Below are 25,345 nucleotides of genomic sequence, written 5' to 3'. Positions count from 1 at the left end.
ACTGCCCTGTACAGGGTAACTCCCTACACATTCCCATCTCATGATGTTTTACCTTACAGTACCCCAACCCAGGAAGGTTGAGGAGGCTTTGGAGACAGTGCAAAGAGATTTGTCACGATGCTGGCTGTGTTAGAGGGTATGAGCTATGTGGAAAAACCTGGATTGTTTTCTCTGGGGCCTTGAAGGCCGAGGAGGGACTTGATAGAAATTTAAGGAGTTTGTAACTTTTTCCACGCACCTGTGTGGGTTTCTTCCCATGTTCCATAAACTTATGGGGTCAGTAGGTTAATTGATCATGTGGGTGAATTTGGGTGGCATGGGCTGTATCTGTAAATTTTTAAAAAATAATCAGGCCCTTACAAGGGGTAAAGAGTTAGAATCTCTATTGCAGAGGGAAAATATCAAATACTACAGGACATGTATTTAAGGTGGGAGAGGGGTTTGAAGGGAGATTTTTTTTGCAGAATGTATATTTGACCATTTTAAATATAAATTCACCCATAATTTTTGTAATATTATTTTTCATGTGACTCCCATTTGAAATCATGCCCTACTCTATGTCTGTTTAGGAGCCTATAGACACCTACCACCAATATTTCCTACCCCTTGGTTCCATATCTTCATTTCTGCTCTCCCTATAGATACCTACCACCAATGTTTCCTACCCCTTGGTTCCATATCTTCATTTCCGCTCTCCTATAGATGCCTACCACCAATGTTTCCTACCCCTTGGTTCCATATCTTCATTTCCTCTCTCCCTATAGATGTCTACTACCAATGTTTCCTATCCCTTGGTTCCATATCTTCATTTCCGCTCTCCCTATAGATACCTACCACCAATGTTTCCTACCCCTTGGTTCCATATCTTCATTTCCTCTCTCCCTATAGATACCTACCACCAATGTTTCCTATCCCTTGGTTCCATATTTTCATTTCCTCTCTCCCTTATAAATGCCTACCACCAATATTTCCTACCCCTTAGTTCCATATCTTCATTTCCTCTCTCCCTATAGATGCTACCAGCAATGTTTCCTATCCCTTGGTTCAATATCTTCATTTCCTCTCTCCCTTTCCTTGCTTACTTCAGCATTCATCCTTCCCTTAGATTGCTATAATACCTTTTTTCTTACATCTTGTTCTTCCTAAAAATTGAATATCCAGGGCTCTTTAATTGCCAGCCTTGTTTGCCTTGCAGCTACATCTCCAAAATAGCAATTGTATCATACCTGTTTATCTCTTTGTTGTTGATTCATCTATATTATTCATCTTTGGAACATTCAGATACAGTATATTTTTAAAATTTTAAGACATCTTAGCACATTCATACCAAGAAGAGCTTCTTGTACTGATAGACCATAGTATCAGATTTAACTGTTTCATTTTCCATCTTAAATGAAAAAAAATCATGTTACATCATTCTATTCTAGAAGATCCTTAACTAACATCCTCATATTACACAGAACAAATCTAGTGTAGCCTGCTCCCTAATCACTACTTGGAGTACTGATGCAGAAAACCACCATCAACGTTTCCCACAGGGCCTTGAGGAAATTCTGCGGTGGCAGTAGTCTGATGGATGTGGTCAAACTAGTTATTCTGCCCAAGGAGAGGTCTCTGGTGAGGTCCAGCTGAATGGAACATTGCATTAGCAGCCCACCTTTACCAGCACAGGGGCTATCTAAAACTTCAGTTGGTGATGAATGGTGTTGGCGGAACTACGGTCTATGCACAGTTTGATGCAGCTGAACACAAAGATGCGTGTGAAGTTGGGAACACACATTCTCTCGAGATTGGTGCATACATAGGAACTAGAAAATAGGAGCAGAAGTCAACCACCCGACCTGATCTGATCATTCACTCAACTCCACCCAACTGCCTTTTCCCCATATCTCTTAATTCTTTTTTTGATGTAAAAATCTATCTAACTGAACCTTGTATATGTTTAATGAAGTCGCCTCAACTGCTTCCCTGGGCAGAGAATTCCACAGATTCACTACCCTCTGGGGGAAAAACAGCCTTTCCTCAGCTCCATCTTAAATCTACTCCCCTGAATCTTGAGGCTGTGTCCCCTAGTTCAGGTCTCACCCCCCAGTGAAAGCAATTTTCCTGCCTCTATCTTATCTATCCCTTTCATAATTTTAGATGTTTCGATAAGATCACCTCTCATCCTTCTGAATTCAGGTGAGTTTCATACCAGACAATTTAGTCTCTCCTCGTAGGTCAATCCCCTCATCTCTGGGATCAACCTGGTGAACCTCCTCTGGACTGCATCTGTGGAAGTATTACGCTCTGATATCCAGGTGACTGCAGCAGAGTACGGTGCTCTGTGCACAGCATTACCAAAGAGCACATTGCACCCAATGACCAGGTTGTTTCTCTCAGTCATGTGGGAGCATTGTTCCAACAATCCCAATCTCAAAGGGGTGGCCAGGTTAGTGCCAGTACCAGTGACTGGAGTTTGAATCCAGCACTGTCTGTAAGGAGCTTGTACATTCTCCCCATGTCTGCATGGGTTACCACCATTCAAAGATTTCCCAAATTGGGTGTAATTGGGAAGCACGAGCTCGTGGGCCAAAAGGGCCTGTTACTGTGCTGTAGGTCTAAATTTTTTTAAATTCTGTTCCAAATTGACTGTACTCATCACATTGTCCTTGGTGCTTTTCTGAGTTCACGTGAACCTGAAATCCTATAGTCTTCCTGTCTGGATTGGATGGTGAAGGGAACAGAGCAGTTGTTAAAGAACATCTTCACATTGTCTGTGACCCATTCTTATGCTTGAGGCCAACTTGAGGCAGATATTCATTGATCTGTGGACTGACAGTGGCTCTGAACAACCAAAATGGTGAGCTCATCCATGTAAAAAGGGAGCCACGTTGATTGGGAATGTCAACCAGTCGGAATAAATGCTTACATTCCAACACTGCACGTCTTATTTCTGTCAATCCTATTGATGCACATCTATATGTTCTTGTAACAGTATAAAATTATGAATAATAACTTTTCTGCAATTATGCTGCTTCCAGTTTTCACAGAAGATTGCCCTGTCTCTCTGTGCCTCTATTTATTCAAGATGGGTGCTAACTGAATACTTAATAACTTGCTAGCTCTTCTAATCTCATCTGTATGCAAGACGCACCTTTTGTTGGTTTCCTGTAACTATCAATTCCACAGCACTTTACATAAGTGTGGACTCGTATTTGCAGATCGAATCAAAATTTCAGAAAGTGGCTGCGAATTTGCTTCATTTAAATCGCATCGGATACAAAAATGATTTAGAAATCTGTATTGTTTGACCAGTTTATTTAAATTCATTACAGTATCTTACTAAGATGTGGTCTGAATAAGTGAGATGTTTCGTGGAATACAAAATCTTCATCTGGATCCGATTTGTGTAATTATGTTTAGCCTTGATTTCCCACCTATTCTCCCCATCATTCTCCTGCTCTGTGCCAGTCTCCTCCCTCACAATCTGCTGTTGTTTCCACTTGTATTCTCCAGTACCATTCTATTGTCTCCCTTCCATCATTTCTATGTTACTTTATTGATTTCTCTTATTATGGTTTCCTTCTCACTTCCTGCCTTATTACTTTTTATCGGCTTCATTCTCTAGAGATGGTGATAATTTGCTTATTATTTGCTCTCCACTCTTCTGTTCATTTGATATGCCTGGGAATCACTGAGCAGAGCTGCACTAAATATTTCTTACATATCTTCGCATGTTCACAGTTGATTCAAAACAAACTGCAGGCAACACCGAAGTGTTAATTGTTAAAACCGTTGTTTTACCATCAGGGTCCAACTTGAACGGCTGCTACATTTTACTTCTAGCTGCGTAAATGCCCCGACGAAGACAGACACATCAGCAGTCACTTTGAATTCTTCCTCTTGCTGTTCAGTCTCATAAGCTCTCCAGAGACCTATTATTGCAGCATGTAATGTGACTGGATACATCACTAGTCACAGACTAGAATATAATTCATTCAGCTTGTGAAATTGTTTGTTCGTGTTCTCATAATTGATGTTGCTTCCATTGTCTTAAGAGCAACTCATTCCTAATTTTGAGATAAATATTTTCTAGTCAGCACATGGCAAGCCTAAATTTAAACATGATCCATCTGTCTTTGTATCTGTTTAGAATTGCTATCTTTTTAGGTAGAAATACGTATAATGCACACCTCAGCTGCTTATTTGAATATATTTTAAAAAATGCCACTTAGATTTCCATGAACTATTTTTAACGGGGAATTCAAAATGTCGCCTGCCTGTGATCCCCATTCTGCCTCTTCCGTTGTCTGAACCGTTGTGGTTTTGAGTCTACAAATTGACATTTATTACTTTAGAAGTAAGGTTTCCAGCAATTCTTAGCAGGAGCTGGAAGCCTTTGAGTACATGCGTTTATTGTCATTCAATGTGCCAATGCACCAAACATGTTATTTATTTCATTACATACATTGAAAATAATCCACACTCTGCAACAGCACAATGGAAATTGGCTGCCTTTTTATATATTCCCATGTGTTTCTGCACTTTAGTGCTCTGCTTGGCCTGGTCCACTGCTATTCTGTCAACTTGCGCCAGTGCTACATACTCCCCACACTGGCCTCTGCTCTCTACCTCCATTGTCCCCGTGGTTCACTTTCTACTATTCACATCAAATATTTGGAAACATTGGAAAGGACAAATGGGAGCTTTCAAAGGATGACGTGGAGCTATTACCCACTTCTTCCTCTGGAAAGGTTGATGTTTAATGATTATTAACCATGAGTAATGGGAAGGTATCGTGTGCAATCCTCTCACCCCATTGTGCTGATGCAGAGTGTGGATTATTTTCATTGTATGTAATGAAATTTTGGCGGGCAGCAACCTCCTTTGAAGAAGACCGCAGAGCCCACCTCACTGACAAAAGGCAAAGGAGGAAAAACCCAACACCCAACCCCAACCCACCAATTTTCCCTTGCAACCGCTGCAATCGTGTCTGCCTGTCCCGCATCGGACTGGTCAGCCACAAACGAGCCTGCAGCTGACGTGGACTTTTTACCCCCTCCATAAATCTTCGTCCGCGAAGCCAAGCCAAAGAAGAATGAAATAAATAACATGTTTGGTGCATTGGCACATTGGATGACAATAAACGCATGTTCTCAACGGTAACAAGATCAAGAACTGACCCAGGACTGGATTGCTGTACTTTGACAGTATATAGAGGTGTTTGGGAGATAAATTGGGAAAGGTTTGTTAGAGCAGGTCACACACAAACACTTTCAAAAACACAATTTTTGCAGGAGTTTTGGCAAGAGGGCTCAGAGACACCATGGACTGTTATTTGCAAAAGACAACAAATGTCTTTATGTAGCAAAGATTAAAAAAAAGCAACAGCTTTGTCTGTAAAATAGAACTTACTGTCTGGAAGGTCATGTGATCTTTGCAGGCAGAGAGCAGAGAAGAACAGGCTTTGCTGTCAGAGAGGGAGAGAGAGAGGAGAGACACAGACATCGGTTCCAGGGGGGACAAGCTGGCAAGCTTTGGAGGACGGCCTGGTCAAAGGAGAGGACTGGCTGTCCGGTGTTTCCCTTGGAATAGGAGAAACAGAAAGGAACTCTGTGGTGACCTGAAAGAAAGAGGTAATCATCTGGAGAACCCTGAAGGAGGAAAATTTCATCACCAAGACACTGGAGTGGCTGATTAAAAAGGAATCTGTTGTGGAACAAGAAAAAACTCTCTGAAAACCAACAAGAACCTTACTGAGTGGTAACCATTTACCTGTTAAGCACCAAAGCCTGGTGAACTTTATTAATGTTAACTTCTGTGCACAGTACAATTGCAAGCAACTAGTGATATTGGGCTGTGAACCAGAGAACTTTGCTGAATTTACACACGTGCACTTAGAATTAGAAGGGGGTTAAGTAGATGAAGTGAATCAATAGAGATAAGTTAAAGTTTGATTCTATTTTCATGTTCAAAGATAATTAAAAGCAACTTTTGTTTAAGTAATCCTTTGTCATGGTGCATATCTATTGCTGTTGGGTTTTGGGGTCCTCTGGACTCGTAACAGTACTGCGAATTTTCAAGATCTGGATTACGTGGATGTTTGCTCTCGCTGATGTAAATTATTATGAGTCATTATTTTGTAGAAATTAAAGAGCGTTCTTATCAAAGTCCAGGGCAACACTTCATAATCAATAGAAAATCTACTCATCATCCCATTGTTTTATCATGGGACTTTGTTGCATGTAAATATCCCACATTACAACAGGACTGCACGTCAAAAACAGGCGGTGAAGCACTTTATTATGTAGTGAGGTGGTGAAAGCTGCTTTATAAATATAAAATAATATCAAAAAATGCGGGAAATAGCAGCTCAGGTAGTACATTAGGTAAAATATGAAAATTAGTTTACACTTCTTTCTTTGGCTTGGCTTCGCGGACGAAGATTTATGGAGGGGGTAAAAAGTCCACGTCAGCTGCAGGCTCGTTTGTGGCTGACAAGTCCGATGCGGGACAGGCAGACACGGTTGCAGCGGTTGCAGGGGAAAATTGGTTGGTTGGGGTTGGGTGTTGGGTTTTTCCTCCTTTGCCTTTTGTCAGTGAGGTGGGCTCTGCGGTCTTCTTCAAAGGAGGTTGCTGCCCGTTTACACTATGGTTGAAGTAAAAACACAATGCTGGAGAAACTCAGTAGATCAAGCAGTGTCCTTTATGTAGCAAAGATTAAAAAAAAACACCTAACTAACGTTAAATATCGGTAGGTGTCTGAACAAAAGAGGGGGGGGGGGAGAAGTGTGGTCACAAAGGCAGGAGGTGTGAGGTGGAGAAGGGATGGAGGGGATAGCAGCAATCAAGGGGAGGAGAGATGGCAAGGTGAATAGAGGGGGAAGAAGGGGGGGAGAGGAGAGCAGGTCAGCAGAAATTGGAAACGTTGATGATAATGCCATCTGGCTGGAGAGTGCCCAAAAGGAAAATCAGGTGATGTTCCTCCAATTGGCAGGTGGTCTTGAAGGGATATTATATAAGGCCATGGGCAGACATGTGAGTAAGGGAGTGTGACACAATGGAAATGGTTGGCTACTGGGAGGTCTCTGTCACTGGTGCAGATGTAGCAAAGGTGCTCAGCGAAGTGATTTCTCAATCTGTATCGAGTCTCTCCAATGTAGAGAAGGCCACAAAGGGAGCACCAGATACAGTAAATCAGTCCTGCGGATGCATAAGTGTTGCTTCATTTGAAAGGCCTGTTCGGGGCCTGAACCATGGTGAGGGAGGAGGTGTGGGAGCACATGGGGCACCTCCTGTGGCCACAGAGATTGGTGGGGAGGGATGAGTACATGAGTGAGTCACAGAGAGAGAGGTCCCTACGGAAGGCAGAGAGGGGGAGATGTGCCTGATAGTGGGATCCTGTTGTAAGTGCCAGAAATTCATGATGATAATGTGTTGGATGCAGAGGCTGGTGGGGTGGTAGGTGAGTAGGGCCAGATTAAGGGCAACTGATGCCAACAATGGTTTTCCCCCTCAACCCTTCCATTGTCTGTACACACACACACACACACACACACACACACACACACACACACACACACACACACACACACACACACACTTTTCATTTATTTATTTATTTATTTATTGTGGGGCCCTAGTTCAGTTGCACCATGTTGAACCCAGCCAGCACTGGGAAAAAAAACGCTGTGGTGCCCCCTTCATTTGGTGCCCTAAGCATGTGCGTATTTTGCTTAATGGTTAATCTAGGCCTGTAGGTGAGGATGAGGTGAATTCTATGTTTGTCCGTCTGGGGTCAGAGGACCAGGGCAGATGAGCCGGAAGTGGAGGAGATGTGGGTGAGGGTTGAGTTGATGGTGGTGGACCGGAAGCCACGTTTTTGGAAGAAGACAGACATTGCGGCAGATCTAAACTGGAAGACCTCATCTTGCGGACAGATGCGGCGAAGACGGAAAAATTGAGAGAAGGAGATAGAATCCTTGCAGGGGATAGGGTGCGAGGAAGTGAAGTCAAGGTTTGTAATATGTCAGTAGAAAGTGCATTAGGTAAATTAACATCAATTCTGTTTATTTTTCCAGATGCTAATTTAGAATTATCAAAGAGGTTAGCACAGCGCTGTTACAGCGTCAACTACTGTGGGTTGAATCTGGCGCCGACTGTAAGGAGTTTATTTGTTCTCCCCGTGTCTGTATGGGTTTCCTTTGGGTGCTCTGGTTTCTTCTCGCCTTTCAAAAACATAACGAGGTTATAGGTCAATTGGGTGGTACTGGATTGAAATCTTAATAGCCCCATCCAATTGCCCTATTTTTCTGTTGTACTTATTTACCTCTAATCTTTCTTGGTAACTCTCTCCATACCTGCACAAGATGGTGACAGCCCCAATAGGTTTAAAGTGTAGTGTAGGAACCAGGAACATAGCGTGTTTAAAAGAAGAGCGGAAACTGGCACCGTGGTACATTAGCAGGTAATTAGAGGAAACACAGTGTGGTGCGCTATTGAACAGAAGCAAACTCACAAAACATAGTCTGTTCTACAGGCTTTATTCACTTAAAGCTTCACCACACTTGGTGTGAGAATACTGGTACAAGCTCTGAGACTGACTCCGAAAGGGCCAGACTCAGCTTGTATCCCGGAGGCTGATTGACAGCCAACCAGGTGGAGCTTGTCCATTCAGGATGGCTGATTGACACCCAGCCAGGTGTTGCCCTGTCCTCCCGTGTTCTTCTGCAGGTACAGAAGTTTCCCCCTGCCGTAGGCCAGTGGTGTACCGCCACACACTGGAACTGGGGCTCGTGTGTTAGAAAGAGCACAGAAATCAAGGCCACTCTGTGAGAGAGAGAAAGTGGGAACTGGAGCTCCAGTTTGTTGAATAGAAGCCATCAGGATTTCCAAATCATCATTATTGCTTTATTGGAGTTTACTGCCTTTCGTTCTCTTTATCAGATGTTTTAGGGCTTCCCCACGTTAAACACCAACATGAAAATTGACCCAATCATGCAATTAATTAATCTTAACTTTTGGATGTAGATTTCAGATGCTTGAAATTATCTTTATTTTCAAAGTCTAAATCAAATAATTGGGTTCAATATTATGTTAAAATGATCGCCAATCCCATTTTAGAAACTACATTAAACCATCATTTCTTTTTCAATGAAGCCGAGGTAAAGTAAGACATTCCCTAAAGTTTGACTAACCACAGAGCAGAAAGGCTTCAAACCCTGAATGAGTTCAGTACCTAAACCAAACTGATAGTAGGACTTTGACTTGAAGCATTTCTCCACCCCCCCTGAAATATTGCTGGACTTGCAGTTTCTTGCATTTTTTTATTGTCTGCTATTAAATATTTAACTCACTCATTCTCTGTCCATCTTTTAAAAAAAAATGTTGATAATCCCGGCGCTGCTACAATGGCAATACAGGTGTGGACCTGCAGGGAATGAAGTCACCACGCTTCCCCCTGGGTCCAAACGCCCACTCCGACTGCCCTTGGCTCTGTACAGCCTTAAAATGGTGGTTTATTTTAAAATCCCATGACTGTGGAGCCTGGGCCCAAGATAGCGGTGCCTATGATAGCGGGCGCGAGGGGTTGCAGCGGAGCGGAGGACTGGCTCAGGCCACCAGAAATCCAGGAGATCACTCCGTGTTTGAGAAGGAGCAGCAGAGGAGACGACCCATGGGACCAGTGAGGGGCTCTGAGGCTGAAGAACGCACAGGCGATTAGCAGTCGGTGACTTGAGGTGAGGAACCCTTGCAGTCTGCTGGCAACTACAGTCAAGGGACTCGCACCAGGCTGGAGACTGGCTGAAGGAGTACCAAATATTGGAACTGGGATGTGGAGGGGTGCAGAGGCTTCTTAATCATGTCAGAGGTGTGCATCTGGAACTCCGGTTTCTGTTGGTTTGGACTGAAGTCTGTGTGCTGCGGAAGCTGCAGGAGCGCTGGAAGTAAATCCATGGTCACACAGTGACTCGGGGGAGGGGGAGAGACTCTCTTATGCTGATAGCTTTGTCTGCCTTATGGTGTAATATTGTAGTGACTACTCCAGTAGAGCTACTAAATGAATTCACCAGGCATAGTGGTTAGTCAACAAATGCACCTTTATTTAAATTTGCCTCCTCTTTCAAATCCTTTCCATTGCAGACACCCAGGTCCAGAAGTGACATCACCTCATGCCTACAACTCACCTGCAGGGCGCGTGTCTTAAAATAAAGACGACGGGAGCCCTAGGCCATCCTGAAGGTTGAGTACTTAACTCCTCAGTGTGCCACACATGCCGCCCCCACCCCCTCCCCGACCAGGTGAGCGAGGGACAACCAGGCCTGCGGCACTTCATGGCCGCACGGGCGAAGGTTCAGCTCACTGCGCGATGCAGCTGCTCGGCCCGCTACAATATTACATTCTGTTTTATTACTTGACAATAAAATAGTCTTGTAATCTTAATACCCCATCCAATTGGCCTATTTTTCTGTTGTACTTATTTATCTCTAATCTGGCTTGGTAACTCTTTCCATACCTGCACAAGATGGTGACAGCCCATTGTCACTTAGTCATCATTAGTGATTGGTGGAAATACTCCTAATATTGATAATGTGACCTAATAAGGAACGAGAAGTTTGCAGCCTTGTGAAGTTGCCTTGTTGTTATTAAGATTTTCAAGTTAAATCAAGGTTTTCAGTGTCAAAACCATGGCCCTTCCAACTTTTCTTGCCATCACAATTGTGTCAAACATGATCTCGCTAAATAAAACTGGCAAGGGTGAGTTAAAAGTATTCTCCTGCATCCTACATTTCTTATTATGTAGAGTAAATTACAGATGCAGTTTCAACTCCAAATCAATAATGTCACTCCCAAAACATCGGAACTGGGGACTATGTTAAACTTGATGAGTTTACCTCTGTGAGCTCATCTAAGATGATTACCAGCTGTAAATTAGCTCAGGCTGCCATCAGGAAAGAGGTGCCGCAAGACTTGCACCGCCAGCTTCAGGAACAGCTGCTACCCCTCCACCATCAGACTCCTCAACGACAAACTCAATCAGGGACTCAATTCAGGACTCTTACTTGTGAATTTCATTGATTTTCTTTGTCCTCTCTGTATGGCACAGTTTGTTTAGACATTATCTGTTTACAGTTCTTTCGTTTACATGTTTACGCTGTAATTTTCTTTTTTGCGCTACCAATTAGTGGCTATTCTGCCGTGCCCTTAGGAGAAAGAATCTCGGGGTTGTATGTGATGTACTGTGACTAGAAATCTGAATCTGAAAGCACCTCCGTATTTAAGGTCCATTTTTATCCAATGGCTATCAGGCTTTCGAACCTCCCCATTCTACTCTACCCCACGACTATCAAAGATTCTGTCTGCACTGATGAGCATCATTGTTTTCTTCTTGCACTAACTGCAACTGTGAATATTTATTTATCTATCCATTGATGTTCATTATCATTTTCTGTCTTGCATCAGCAAGTAAGAATTTTGGTGCATCTGTACTTGTATACATGGCAAGATGTACGTGGATCAACAAATGCATTTCCTTTCCATGACATGGTAAATTTGTTAAAAGGAAGGAGCAATATCCTATCTGTTAATGCCTCAGCCGTGTTCATTCTCACTTGCAAAGGGATGGACCACGATGATAATGCCTCAATCATCTCCAGCCTTCTTTTTTGAAGGCAACAGGGCTTTTTTTTCACCCCCTCACTGCAGCCAGTAGTAATCTGGGAAAGTGAAGCACGAAAATCTGCTGTGATTGTAGTAAAATCACAGAGAGGCTGGAGGAACTCAGCAGGTCTTGCGACCTCCATCATTACCCTGAGGAAGGGCTCAGGCCTGGAACGTCGCTAATATATCTTTACCTCCTACGGACGCCGCAAAACGGGCTGAGTTCCTCCAGTAATCCAGGCGAGCACAAGTAAACCAGGATTGCGGACTGTCTATTCCAATACCCCCCCCCCCAACCCTCCGCCCTGTTCCCTCTCGCTGTCTCCTTCAAAGTTGGGTCTGGGTCTCCTCATTCTAATGATACCACAAGCCCAGATGCCATCAGACCAACAGGTTTTCCAGACAGTTGGATGATATTTCTTTTAACGGACTAAACCAGCCATTGGATGAAGAAATGTGTCTGAATCAGCCCAGTGAAGTGCCTCAGCTTTAGCATCAGCCAGGCATTCCCAGCTACTGATTCTTTCACCCACGGAACCCACAGCATATTTAATTAAAAAGCTTGTTTTCCTATCACTTCGTAACAAAATTATTTTTGTTTTTTATAGGAGGAAAGTACAGAATAAACCAACTAAATGACTGCTGCACGGGGAAGGTTGGGAATGGCTGGCCAAAACCACTTTTAATTGATTCTAAATTTGATGTTGCATAATGTTAATAGTGAACCAGGTCATTTTAAAGAGATGACAAGAACTAGAGGTAAAACACGGAAGTCTGCAGACACCTTGATCGGGGTTAAAACACAATGCTGGAGAAACTCAGCGGGTCAAACACCATATAGCAAAGATCAAAATAGATAACCAATGTCTTGGGCTTGAGCCCTTCATCCAGGTGACGGCAAAATGTAGGCAGGTGCCCAAACAAAATGGTTGGGCAGTGGAGAGGGAGAAAAGGGAGGAGCACAGTCCCACAAACAGGAGGTAATAAGGAGGGCACCTTATTAAACAAGGCAAGGGGGGAGGTGGCTCTGTGAATGGAGAGGGAAGAGGGTGGAGAGCTGGAGGAAAGAAGATGGAGGGGTAGGTAAGGGAGGGAGAACAGGGAGTAGGTTGCCTACATTCTGTTCATACCTTGAAGAACTCAAGCCCGAAATATTGTTATATGTATCTTTGCTATATGATGTACATTGTTTGACCTGCTGAGTTTCTACAGCTTTGTTTTTTTTAACTACTGACATAACGACATGTTTCCTCCCTTCCACACAAAACCACCCCCATCTCACATACTGCCCCTCCCCTCCCCACCCAGCTCAGAATCAGCGCTCACACTGGGGTGGGATCTCAACATCAAACAAGCAGAAAAGCTGTCGATTAATTGTTATTCTGTGAGTGGTTGAAAAGAGATGGCAGCATTTTTACATGCTGTGGGTCAGATTTGGTGTCACTGATGCATTGATTTGATGCAGTATTATCCAATTTCCTCTCTGGAAGGGTTAGGTGGCCCAATGTGTTAGAACAGCCTTTCCACCATAGGGGGGCCTTGGTTCAAATTGAACTCAGACAGATGGGTGGATAATAGTTTCCTCTTGCTCTCGGCTGTTAAGGATCACAAGTGCAATGCACTTAGGTCCTCTGGAGCCAGTTTCTACTGTGCAAAGCAGCCTGTATGTTTGGCACTAGTAATACAGCCATGTTCCAGGAACAGGGAGGAAGAATCAATAACTGGGGATGCCTGGCTGACACTGCAGTTGAATTGCTTTGCTGGGCTGATTCAGACTCATTTTTTCATTGTTTCATCCAGGCTGGGATGTAAAGTTGAAAGATTTTCCACCTCTTTCTTGAGGCACCATTCATCACTTTGGTAGTTCAGAATGAGAGCTCCTGCAGCAGGAGGTTGAGTAGCTGCGCTGACCGTGACAATGAGGCCATCTCGCTGACAAGACTCCACACAAAACTTGAGAAAGTGATCAAGGATACGAACACAGCAAGAACCTGATCGCTAATGCCTTCAAATGCATCCAAATGGCTGATTATGATATTAATTTCTATTTAATCGAGTTACTGTATATTTCTCCTTCTGTGCTGTTTGTGCTACAGATCTGCCTGGCAAGCGCTGTTGCCTTGGTTTTGGCCCTTGCCAACACTGCAGTCAAACCAGCTGCCAGCAGGTATTGTGTGCGTAGAGAGTCAGGGGATTAGAATCTAGGTCCGTGAATGGAAGTGAGTGAAAAATGTTTTAAACACACATCCAGGAAATGGTCTCTCTCTCTTGATGAATTTAGTTTAGGGATACAATGCGGTTACAGGCCCTTCTGGCCCATGGGCTTGTTTAGAATAATCTTCCAGCCAGAGATGTAGGGGACATTTGGATCGACTTTGATGGGTCAAATTTTAGCTCCTGTGGTGCAGCCTGGTCTTAGTCTTCCTTCTAGAGATGCAGCAATCTTGGGTTAAACTTAACATTCTTGCTCCACTGAATAAAAATGAAGTCGAATTCCAAAAATCTGGATGCTGGAAATCTGGACCATCCAACAATCAGGAGTTCTTGACTAATCTCAAACATTTTAAATTGAGTGGGCTTTTGTCTGGATGCAGAAGTGATATAAATAAATATTTACCCGAATTTTTTAATTGTGTACTTGGCTTTTTATATGAAAAAATTATCAAAATTTACCTGTTCATTGTTTCTTTATTCTCCTTAAATTTGAATTTAAAAAGTACTGTCTGAGAATCCAGAAAATATGAAAATCCAGACCAACCCAATCCCCGAGTAAGTCTGGATTGTAGGACTTTTATTCAATTGTTGATTTGTCAGAGGAACAGGGGAGTAGGTTCAGGATTACAGGCGCAAGTCCTGTTCCTTCCTTCACTATTTTGCTCCAGTGAATTAAATCTCTGAGCTCCTGTTCTTCCTTGTATCTGCACCTGAGACCTGAATAGAGGACGTGTATTGAACTGCACGAGGGCAGTGCTCTCTCGAACTCTGGCCCTCGAGCAATTTGGTTTGAAACCGCAGAAAATATATCAAATACTCGTCAGGTCAGGCTACGTTTTCAAGAGAAAATCACAGTAATATTTCACGAGAACTGGGAAAGTGATAAGAGATGAAGCAAGTTTAAAGGTGCAGAGGAAACAGAGGGGTGGAGAGGGGTGGTCAGTGGAACTTGAAATGAAACAATGGGCCAGCAAATGTTGGGTGGAAAGAGTAAAAACTGGAATAACTGAATCATTATCTGATATCCCCAAGATTAATGCCGAGTCTAGAAGGTATCCCGGTCAAAAGATGAGAGGCAGTTCCTCAAGTTCACATTGAGCTTCACTGGAGCAGTATATCGGAGATTGAGGTCAGAGGTGATAGAAATGGAGAATGAAAGTGACAGGATTTGAAGAAGAATTGAGCAGAGGGACTCTGCACAAGAGTCACACTACAGTTAACGACCAAAAATCTGGATGCCAGAAATCCAGACTCTCAAACCTTTTAAATTTAGCAGGTTTTTGTGTCCGTGTGTAAGCACCACAGATGCATAGCGGCCACAAGAGACCACACTTTACACGGGTAATCTTATCGCAAAGAAATATATTTGCATACTGTATTTTTCTTTCACAATGTTCATTTTTAGACATAATTTCAAGCATTCCAAGCTCTTTATTTATGTAGTGAAAATATTTGATGTTCACATTTTTGTCAAGTGCTCACTTTATTTTTCTTTTAAACTACTCATTTTGATAAATGAAGCATGCTGTATTTGCTAATGAATGATCAAAATTTACCTGTTCATCTCTTCTTTATTCTTCCTTAAATTTGAATTTTAAAAGTGTGGTGCCCTGAGGTAGCAGCAAGCAAGCACAAACTCAGAAAAGACTGTACAACAGACTTTATTCCAGTAAAGGTCTGAACACCAGTTCATGCCTTGGTAGCTCCCTGTGTGACTGGCACAGGAGAGGCCGGCTCAGATTTATAGTCAGGTCGGCTGATTGACAGCCAGCCAGGTGGAGTTAGCCCCTTAGGTGGTCCTCCTGCAGGTACAAAGATCTCCCCTGCAGAAGGCTGATGGTCATATCACCACAAAAAGTACTGCCTAAGAATTCGGAAAATCCGGACCAACCCAAAACCAGAGCACTCCAGATTTTAGGACTTTTACTTCATTTGATCTTCTTATTCTGGAGAAGATCCTTGAACAACAAGCACAGTACATTGAATTAAATGATTGACAAGGAAATTATCCTTTTACATTAGTGTAGTTTTGAGGGTTCTGCCAGTAGCAAAGAGGTCATTAAAATATCAGGGGTTGCATCGCTGACTTTTTTGCATTATTCTTCCACCAAATCACTCCCTCTACTTGGATGAAAAGATGCCATGGCAAGGAATGAGATGTCAGAGTGGATCAGGAATGATATTATTTTGTAAATCATCAGATATTTTATTGACCTGATTATTTCCTTTCAATGCAGATTGGAAATGTGGATGCACCATTACTCAAGAGACTATTGTGGAGAAACCAATAGGCTTTAATTCACTTGAGGACAATAGCATATCCCTACTGTTCGGTTGTCCTGCACTGAGGTGCACTGTGGAACAGCCACCTTTAAGGAGCCTGTGGGGAGGGGCCAATAGGCATGCTTGACCAGATAATTGTCCATTAAAGTGGTTTACCACAATCAGATTTATGAAGCTTCCAGGAGGTCTAAAAGCTTCATCAATAACCATTCCCCATGACTCAGCAAGGTGCACTCTGCGATAAATTCTATTTACCTTCTTACTGTGCCAATCAAATCACATAATTTATGAACTGCCTCCTTTGTTCCTAATACTTCATCTTTCACCATTTTAATTCATACCTCATTGGCTACCTGATACCAATCTCTGGGGCAGCCCCACCCTTTGTAATGATACTTTGAAGTTCACCAACTTCCATTCAATTTCTTCTCCATGTTAATATTTATTTACTCCGAGTTCCTATAGCTTTCAGTACAACAAACTGCTCTTGATGGGGTACTTTGTTCAGGTAATGTCCATTGTCAAATTTAATTTAATTTTAATTTTAGACATTCAAATTAACATGCCAAATTAACCTACGACCCCAGTATGTTTCCAAGTGTAGGAGGAAACTGGAGAGCCCAGAGGAACTCACGTTGTCCCGGGGAGAACATGCAAACTCTTTTCAGACATGATCGGATTTGAACCCAGGTCACTGGTACTCTATAATTTTACATTTTTTAATTAGATTTTTTTTAAAATTAGACAATACAGCACTGTAAAACAGTCTAATTTGGCCCCACGAGTCTGCGGCACCCAAATTACACCCCGTACATTTTTGAAGGGTGGAAGAAAAGCAGAGCCCCCAGAGAAAACTCACGCAGACGTGGGGAGAACTAACCAACTCCTGACAGGCAGCGCGGGATTCGCACCCCGGTCCGGTCCCGATCGCTGGCGCTGTAAATGTGTGGCACCAACCGCGCATAATCCGTTACCTGAATGAAGTTTCATGTCGAATCTTCCATTCCAAATTATTTTTCATAATTTCCATCGCTGCAGGGAGCATGAGTTGTAATTAAGGATTTTGACATAGGAGCAAAACAAAATGGATTGATGACTTGTGGCCCCTTTGAAAATCACCCATTTTTGCAATCTCTTAATATCTCCCTGGTGCCCTGTGACCCTTCGTAATGACTATTAACAGCGCTGCTAATGGCTTGCAAATCTACTCCCGACATCTCTCAGCACTGTCGAATATAATTAGTACCTTACCCATGGGACTTATTTATTTTTTGAGTGCATTTAAGTTTTCTGAGACTTCCATCTCATTTTAACTCAATGTGCTTAATTCTGATTTTTCTCTGATTAGGAATGAATTGGTCTTTCCTAGTAAATAAACATGGAAATAATCTCCAACCAGATTAGCCACCTTGGATATCAGCCTGGTTCGAATGCCTTACCTATTCTCTAACACAGCTGTCTTTCTACGAAAGTGTGGAAAGAATTTCTGATGGCTGAGGCTTTTCTTTGACCTCCTTTAAAATCTATTTCCTCATGTTGCTATATTCTTTCACCCTGAACCTCCAAGGAATTGCAGTGAATGCTTTTCTAGTTTGTTTTATTTTTGACCAGTGCATTAATTCGTTTGGGGTCAGGTTTATTGTGAGAGCAGTCCACTTCAGTCTACAATTTTGGAAGATTTTGGATTGACTCTCAGACAGGCTATCATGATATACTTTCCAGCTGATGGAAAGCAATCATTTTGGTGCATTAAGAAACAGTCCTCTGAAGATAGGATCAGAGAATGTGTTAAGGCAGCTTTTAACATTAATTCTACATCTGGCCTAAAATGTTCCCAAGTGTTTGATGTTGACAGTCAGTCTCTGAAGAAGAAAACTGTTCCATTACACGGTCAGTACAAATTGGAAACAACGTCTCCTCATCACTGATTATCAATGCAGGCGCACCCCAAGGATGTGTGTTTAGCCCACCACTCTACTCATTATACACCCACGACTGTGTGGCCAGGCACAGTTCCCATGCACCTACAGGTTTGCCGATGACACCACAGTTGTCGGCTGAATCACAGACGCCAATGGGGAAGCGTGCAGGAGAGAGATGGATCAGCCCATTGAACGGTGTAACAACAACAACCTTGTGCTCAGCGTCAGCAAAACCAAGGAGATGATTCTGGACTTCAGGAGGAAGTCAGGGGAATATGAACCAGTCCTCATCAAGGGCTCAGTCATGGAGAAGGGTCCAGAACTTCAAATTCCTGGGTGTCAACATGTCCTGGAGCCTCCATGTTGAAGGAATCATGAAGAAGGCTTGCCAGTGGCTATACTTTGTGAGGTGTCTGAAGAGATTCGGTACATCAATGAAGACTCTCGTAAACTTCTACATGGAGAGCATTCCAGTGGGTTGCATCACTGCCTGGTATGGAGGCGCCAACTTTCAGGACAAGGATAAACTCCAGAGGGTTGTTAACTCAGCCTGCGACATCACAGGCACCAGACTTCACTCCGTCAAGGACATCGACATGAGGCGGTGTCCTTAAAAAGCAACCTCTATCCTCAAAGACCCCCACCACCCAGGCTATGCCCTCTTCACTCAGCTACCATCAGGGAAAAGGTTCAGGAGCCTAAAGATGAGCACTTGATGGCACAAGGACAGTTTCTTCCCCACTGCCATCGGATTCCTGAATAATCAATGAACTAAAGACACTGCCTTACTTTTCATGCCCTGTTATTTGTACTTTTTATAATAACGTTGTAAGATGGTTATAATGCTTGCACTATTGATGCTGTTGCAAAACACTGAATTTCATGACTTGTTCAATGACAATAAATCCTGATTCTGATTCTGATCATTTACATTGTGGTACAAAAGCCACAAGACTGAATCATTGAGGTATAGTGGTTAACACCCGCTATTACAATACCCTCGACATGGGTTCGAATCTGGCACTGTTCTTCTCATATCTGAGTGGGTTTTCCCTGGGTGTTCCATGTTCCTCTCTGGTTCCAAAGATGTTCAGGGTTGGAAGGTTAATTGGGTGTAATTTTGTGGTGCGGCTCATAGGCCGCAGGGCCTGTTACCATGCTGTGTCTATAAATTAAATTTTAAATAATAATGATTTCTCCCATGTCTACAAGGAGCACGTCCAGTAAGATGATAAACTTTGATTGCTTTAACTCTTTTTCATGTCCTAAAACTGATTCGAAACCATGCAAAGTTTTGTATTGGTGCAACGAATGTATTTTAGCACGTTGTTGATGGAATAAAGCATTAATTCACTGATGGGCCAATTCTTGTTTGGGTTGTATCACCTTTGCTGCCCTGTTCCTGTCTGTCATGGTTGATAAGGTGCTGTCAACACTCTGACGATGCGCTCTATCAAGCTCCAGTGGTGTTAGAACCATCTCTTTCCCAAACTCCATCACCGGCAGGTCAGAATAAAATTCAGTAAGGGTGCCAGCTTCAATCCACGAAGCGCAGATTCTGGTGCCTACTTCGACTTTCCCAATCGATGATTCTCACTGTTAACTTCTCGTTGTTATCTTCCAGGTGACAAACCCGGTCGCTCAAATCCTTTAAAGTAGATCCTGCCAAGGTCAAAGGCTCAACTTGTTCATCAGTAGAATGACAGACCTCTGCAAGTCGATTTTCCAAAAACCTAACATTTGGAACCTTAAATCCTTCAGCGGTCAACGTTTTGACCTGCTCAAGTGCTTCAAAGCAGCCCTCAGTGGTCGGGTTTGCTGGTGGACCAGATGTGACTTGACGGGGCAGAAGTAGTTGTGCAGTTATTAGATGGAACCATCCTCTCGGATGTGCTTGCTTGTATGATGTCATTTACTGAAAAATGCTTTGATCTGCTTGATGAATGAATGGAGGGGCTCCTGCTTTTTTTGTTGTTGTAATTATCGAGATTTCCAGAATTATTGCTCTGGGGCTGGACTTCCATTTTCTTCTGGCTTCCATCCAACCGTTCTCACCTTATTTGCATTGGACTTCACTGGTGCTCTCTTTCTTTGAGCTCACATCTATGTTTTTGAACGCTGTGATCCGTCTCAATAAAAAGCCAAGAGTAAAACAGGAATGTCCGCAGACACCGCGGTTGAAGTAAAAACACAAACTTGGAGTAACACAGCAGGTCAAACAGTCTCCTTTCTGTACAATACCAATGTTTTGGGCTTGAGCCCCTTCATCAAGGGATGGACACAATGTGGGCAGGCGCTCAAACAAAATAGCACGGTGGTGGGGTGGGGGGGGGGAGGGAGGCGAGTGTTGGTGAGGAGGAAGAAATCTTGAGAGCAGCAGGGATTATAGAAGGGGAGCAGTGAGAGAGAATCCCACAGAACTCCCTTGGGAGAGCAAAGAAGAACTTCTTCAGGGTAGAGAGTCACTTGATGTCCTCATTGATGGCTGTGATTCTTTGGCATCCTTGCTTCACGAGCATGTGCAGTCAATGGATTATTAATTTCAAACAAAAGGCTGTTCATGCAATATTAAGGATGAGATATTACAATAAAACTCCTGGAATCCAGGATTCAAGCATCTGGCAGCCTTAAGAAAAAAAGGAAATTAAATGTTAAAAATTAAAATAAATAAGAATAAAATAATAGGTAAAATACGTACATTTAAAATTGTGAAAGTAAATGTTCTTTGAAGTGACACATAAAACACTAGTGAACATTGAGCCAGCGGAGAGCCTTGGTCTTGTTTTGAATAAAGTTGCGTCACCCAGGATGATGAGAGCCAGTTGAATTTTTTTCCCAAAAATATACTTCATTCAAAATAAATTATTTACAACATTTTACATTCATATAATGTCAATCATATTGATACATTCACATCATTGTACATTTTACATTCCTCTCTTAATGCTCTGTTACCACCACTCTTTTCTCCCCATTCTGTTGGTTGAGGGGCTTCCCTTTAGTGTCTGCTCCTCAATGCCCAGTAATGGGAGGTCTTTAGATTGTGGTCCTTCCACACCAATGCCCGTGTGTTGACTGCGCCGAGCCTCAGTGCGTCACTCAGCACATAATTCCTGGAATGTGCCAGAGGGCAGCATTGCCGAACCAACATCTCAGTATGCTGGAAGGCCAACAGGTTTCGGGCAGACTAAAGGGGAGTCTTCCAGCAGTTCTAGATGTCAGACTCAGCGTGTGTCCCTGGGAACAGTCCTCTGCCGCTGGGGATGAATCATAACAAGGACTCCTGCATCCTTCTCCACACATTCTGTGCCAATCCGCATTCAACAAAGAGGTTCTGTGCTGACCACTGCCTGATGTCCTTGTGGTTGAAGCTGTTTGAGGCCACTTGCCATTGGGGTAACTCTTTTAAAGTGCCTCTTTATTCCTGCCTAGTAAGTTGCTCCGGTCAGAGGTTTTATCTGTAAGCTTGGGGGAGGGGGGTTGATTGTCTTTGGACAGCTCCGTGGAATGTGGGGCACATGCAGATGCAGTTAAATGTTTTCAAAAAATGTTACTGAAAATAAATTAAAATGTTTTAAAGCTAATATATTGATGCAAGTGAAGTTTGTTTAGTGTAAGTACAGTAGTGTATTTCTGTCTTTTAAACTGTTTATTGTTAATGTACTTGTTAAGCATTGTAGGCAAGTCTCAAGCAACTGGGAAATACATTTATCCGGCATCTACCAATCCCCATAGATGCCAGATACCAGTTTATCAGAAATAATGCATGCAATTATGTTTACTAGACTCCCCATGTCTGTGTGGGTTTTCCCCAGGGGCTCCAGTTTCCTCCTACCGTTCAAAACTTACGAGGGATGTACATTAGTTGGGTATAATTGGGCACCACGGATTCGTGGGCTGAAGTGGCCTGATACTGTGCTGTATGCCTAAATTTAAATTTGAAAAAATTATATATTTAAATTTAACAGCAGGGTGACACGGTTGGCATAGTGGTTAGGGCAACGTGGTTACAGCACCAGTGATCTGGACGAGGATTCAAATTCTGCGCCGTCCGTAAGGAGTCTGTATGTTTTCTCTGTGTCTGCATGGGTTTTCCCCAGTAGCTCCGGTTTCCTCCCATCATTCAAAACATACCGGGGGTGTCAGTTAATTGGGTGTAATTGGGCGGCACGGGCTTGTGGGCCGAAAGGGCCTGTTACCATGCTGTAAGTCCAAATTTAAATCTAAATTTAACAGTGGAGTGGGTGTGCCAGTTATAATTAGTGCAGCAGAAGACAGAAAAGGAAATGCCTTAAGAAGTATTCTATTCTAAAACAGTGAGTCATGAGAACAGATCAAATAATACTTAGTACAGATAAACTACATTAAATAATGCATAATAATATTTAAAGCAATTCTTCCTCAGAAAGATATACCGTTCTCACTAGTGCGTTCAAACTAAGTGCAATTTTTATGACTCTCATACATAGGTATTCAATAGATTTTTACCTCTTTATCAATGAAAGCCTTGTGCCCAAGTCACATGCACTGATAATACGCACCCTTAAATTAGCTAATGAGATTTTGTTTAGCAGACAGATCGACCCATTTACTATCTACAGGAAGCTTCGTAGACGAGGGGCGAGCAGCTGGATCTACCGGTAGCCGTGGCAGCTGACTATAATTTTTTCTCTTTGCAGGGAGCAATTACTGTCCTTTCACTGCAAGCTTCTGTGCTGATGGGAGTGCGATCTCTGAAATTTCGGCATCCTTTGACGAGATGCTTTCACTTCAGCTTTTTATTTTGGAGAATTAATTTGTGTATTTCAACCATTTCAAACAAGTCTATAACAATTGACAAGGGTAATTGGGTGTATTTGGAGAGTCTGCCCTTTTCTTTGCCTTTAATACCTTTTTATTGTGTTCAGAGAAGATTCTGTAGGCCAGTAATTCATAGGACATTCTTAATAAAAGGATTAAATATTGCTGAGAGAATTATAAATTCCATTAGCTGTTCCAAAGCAGAGAAATACATGCAGCTTTGATACTTGATCATTGGTTTTTGGAACCATTCCTGGATTATATTCTACAACGTTCTGCAAGGGGAGAAAGTGTACATGTTATAAGGTGGTCAGAGCACCAAACCTGTTCAAGAGTAAAAGTCTGGAGACACCGTGGTTGAAGTAAATACACAACGCTGGAGAAACTCAGCAGGTCAAACGGTGTACTTTCTATAGTGAAGATAAAGATATATAACCAACAATTCTGGCTTGAGCCCTTAATCGAAATGTGGGCAGGTGCCCAAACAAAATGGTAGTGGGGGGAGGGGCAGGAGGAAAGAAATAGTCCCATAAGCATGCAAGGGTGGAGGGCATACAAGGGGAGGGGGGGGATCGTTGTGTGAATGAAGGGGGTGAAGAGCTGGAGGAAAGAAGCCAGAGGGATGGAGAAGAGAGAGAGAGAGAAAATGGGGAGTTGGCTAGCAGAAACTGGAGAAGTCGACGAGAGCGCCGAGACGGAGAATTAGGCGTGGTTCCTCCAATTTATGGGTGGTCTTTGTCTGACAGTACATGAGGCCATGGTTGAGATGCCAGTGCAGGAGTGGGGGGTAGGATTGAAATGGTTGGCCACTGGAAGATCCCTGTCACTGATGCAAACAGAGCAAAGGTTCTCAGTGAAGCGATCTCCTGGACCGTCCACCCCTTTACATATCAGGCAAAGGAATGCTAAAGCATTAGTAATACCTCACCTCTTGTCAAACAGAAGTTGCTTATCACTCAGTCAAGGGTTATTAAGAACTTTATTGAGTTTTTGGGGTTGCACTGACTTGTAGGGCACATGGAGAAAATGGTAATGCTGCAGTGTATTGTGGTTTGATTGACAGCTGGTCTGACAGGCACAGTGTCGGCAGCTGACACGTCCACGTTAGCAACATTCAAACTCATTGCACTGAAGGAAAGAATCAGTTTAAATAATACCTGGAAGCTTTAGAAGCAAAACAATTTCACAACTGTAAGTGCTAAAATGTAGTTCTACTTCCTGCTACGTTATTGTTGGATGAGGTAACTAAAGCACCTTTCAATCTATTTAAAACATCTTTGACCTTCCCTGACAGTGTGAAATGGAGGCCAGTGATTTTTATTTCCATTGACTTCAATGGGAAAATATGCAAAACGTCTGCTAATTTGGTTTCATCTGTTTTCCACCAACTGCTCAAGGTCAGACCTGCTGCTTCTCTGCAATCGTTGTTCCTCCTCTACCAATCTGTCTTCCTCTGTGACATTTGCCTGGTTTTTACCCCACACAATCCTGTCAAATAACACTGCAGAACAATTTTCTTTTCAAAAGGCTTGCTTCCTGAAAAAAAATTGGGGATTATGATAGACAACTTCAAGATGAACACAAAGGTAATTTCAGATTTGCTGTACCATGAAACAAGTTGGAGAAACATTAACTTTTATTGAATTTAACATGTTTAATCACATAACGATCCTGACACATTACTAACCTAAAAATGTTCTGCCGCTGATTTTCATTTGTACTCAGCATCTGATGCCTCTCATGTCAGTGTCCAACAAAAGTCAGCCAGCGTTGATGAATTCCAGTTGCCCGGCTACTGCTTTTACTCGGTCACAATGTCCTGGTGAAATCTTTCAGCATGTTCGTCACTGACTGCACCAAGATCAGCAGGGAAGAAGTCCAAGTGCGAATGCAGAAAATGAATTTTCAATTATGTCGTTTTCTGTACTTGAAGTAGACTTAAAATATGAAAGGATATCACAAAAATAGGTTATATCTAAAAAAAAAGATACATGATAGGAAAATATTAAGATGATTTTTGTGATCAGCTGCCCAAAATCCATAAAATACACCCAAATGTGTTCAGGAATTAAAATCTTTGTTGTTTAGTGTAGCTGGACTGTAATTGGATGGTAGATCTTGCGCCCCCCTCCCCCCCACCGCATATCAGAAAAAGACAAAGCCAAAGACCTTTGTTTGCTAGTCTGGATTGTAGAAAGCAGGCCTGGTAAGTCAGGGGCTGGTGCCAGGTGGGATGGGACACGTAAGGATGGAGAAGAAGGTCAAGGATCAGGCCCGTAAGCAGCAGTCAAGCTAAGGCTCAGTCTGATTTGCACTCTTTTTCTTCCCACTCACATGCCACTTTAAGTAACTCCTATGCCATGGTGCTCTGGGATTAGTCAGGGATTACCTAAGGTGGCTTGTGAGTGGGGGAAAAAATGGTGAAGAACCACTGCTCTAGACCCAATTGTTACTGAAATATTTTGCTTGAGAAAAATTGTCTG

At 42.8% G+C, this 25,345-nt stretch overlaps 1 protein-coding gene across 4 annotated transcripts in view; it reads left to right on the top strand.

Annotated features, from left to right (window-relative positions):
• LOC138747772 (breast cancer type 1 susceptibility protein homolog) overlaps positions 1 to 25,345 on the top strand; it is a 159,156-nt gene that overhangs the window by 81,822 nt on the left and 51,989 nt on the right. The window contains exon 19 of one of the 4 annotated variants that reach the window (XR_011347652.1): positions 19,687 to 20,320. The exons of 1 other annotated variant lie outside the window; for it this stretch is intronic. The gene's annotated coding sequence lies outside the window, so the exon portion shown is untranslated. Of the gene's footprint in view, positions 1 to 19,686; positions 20,321 to 25,345 lie in introns of those variants that run through there. 2 more of the 4 variants (XR_011347651.1, XM_069907336.1) reach the window with 2 other exon arrangements.

The sequence above is a fragment of the Narcine bancroftii genome, chromosome 12 (genome assembly GCF_036971445.1).
Source record: "Narcine bancroftii isolate sNarBan1 chromosome 12, sNarBan1.hap1, whole genome shotgun sequence".
NCBI classification, from domain to species: domain Eukaryota; kingdom Metazoa; phylum Chordata; class Chondrichthyes; order Torpediniformes; family Narcinidae; genus Narcine; species Narcine bancroftii.
Note: the sequence above shows the minus strand (reverse complement) of the source record. Positions and strands in the feature narration are given on the sequence as shown.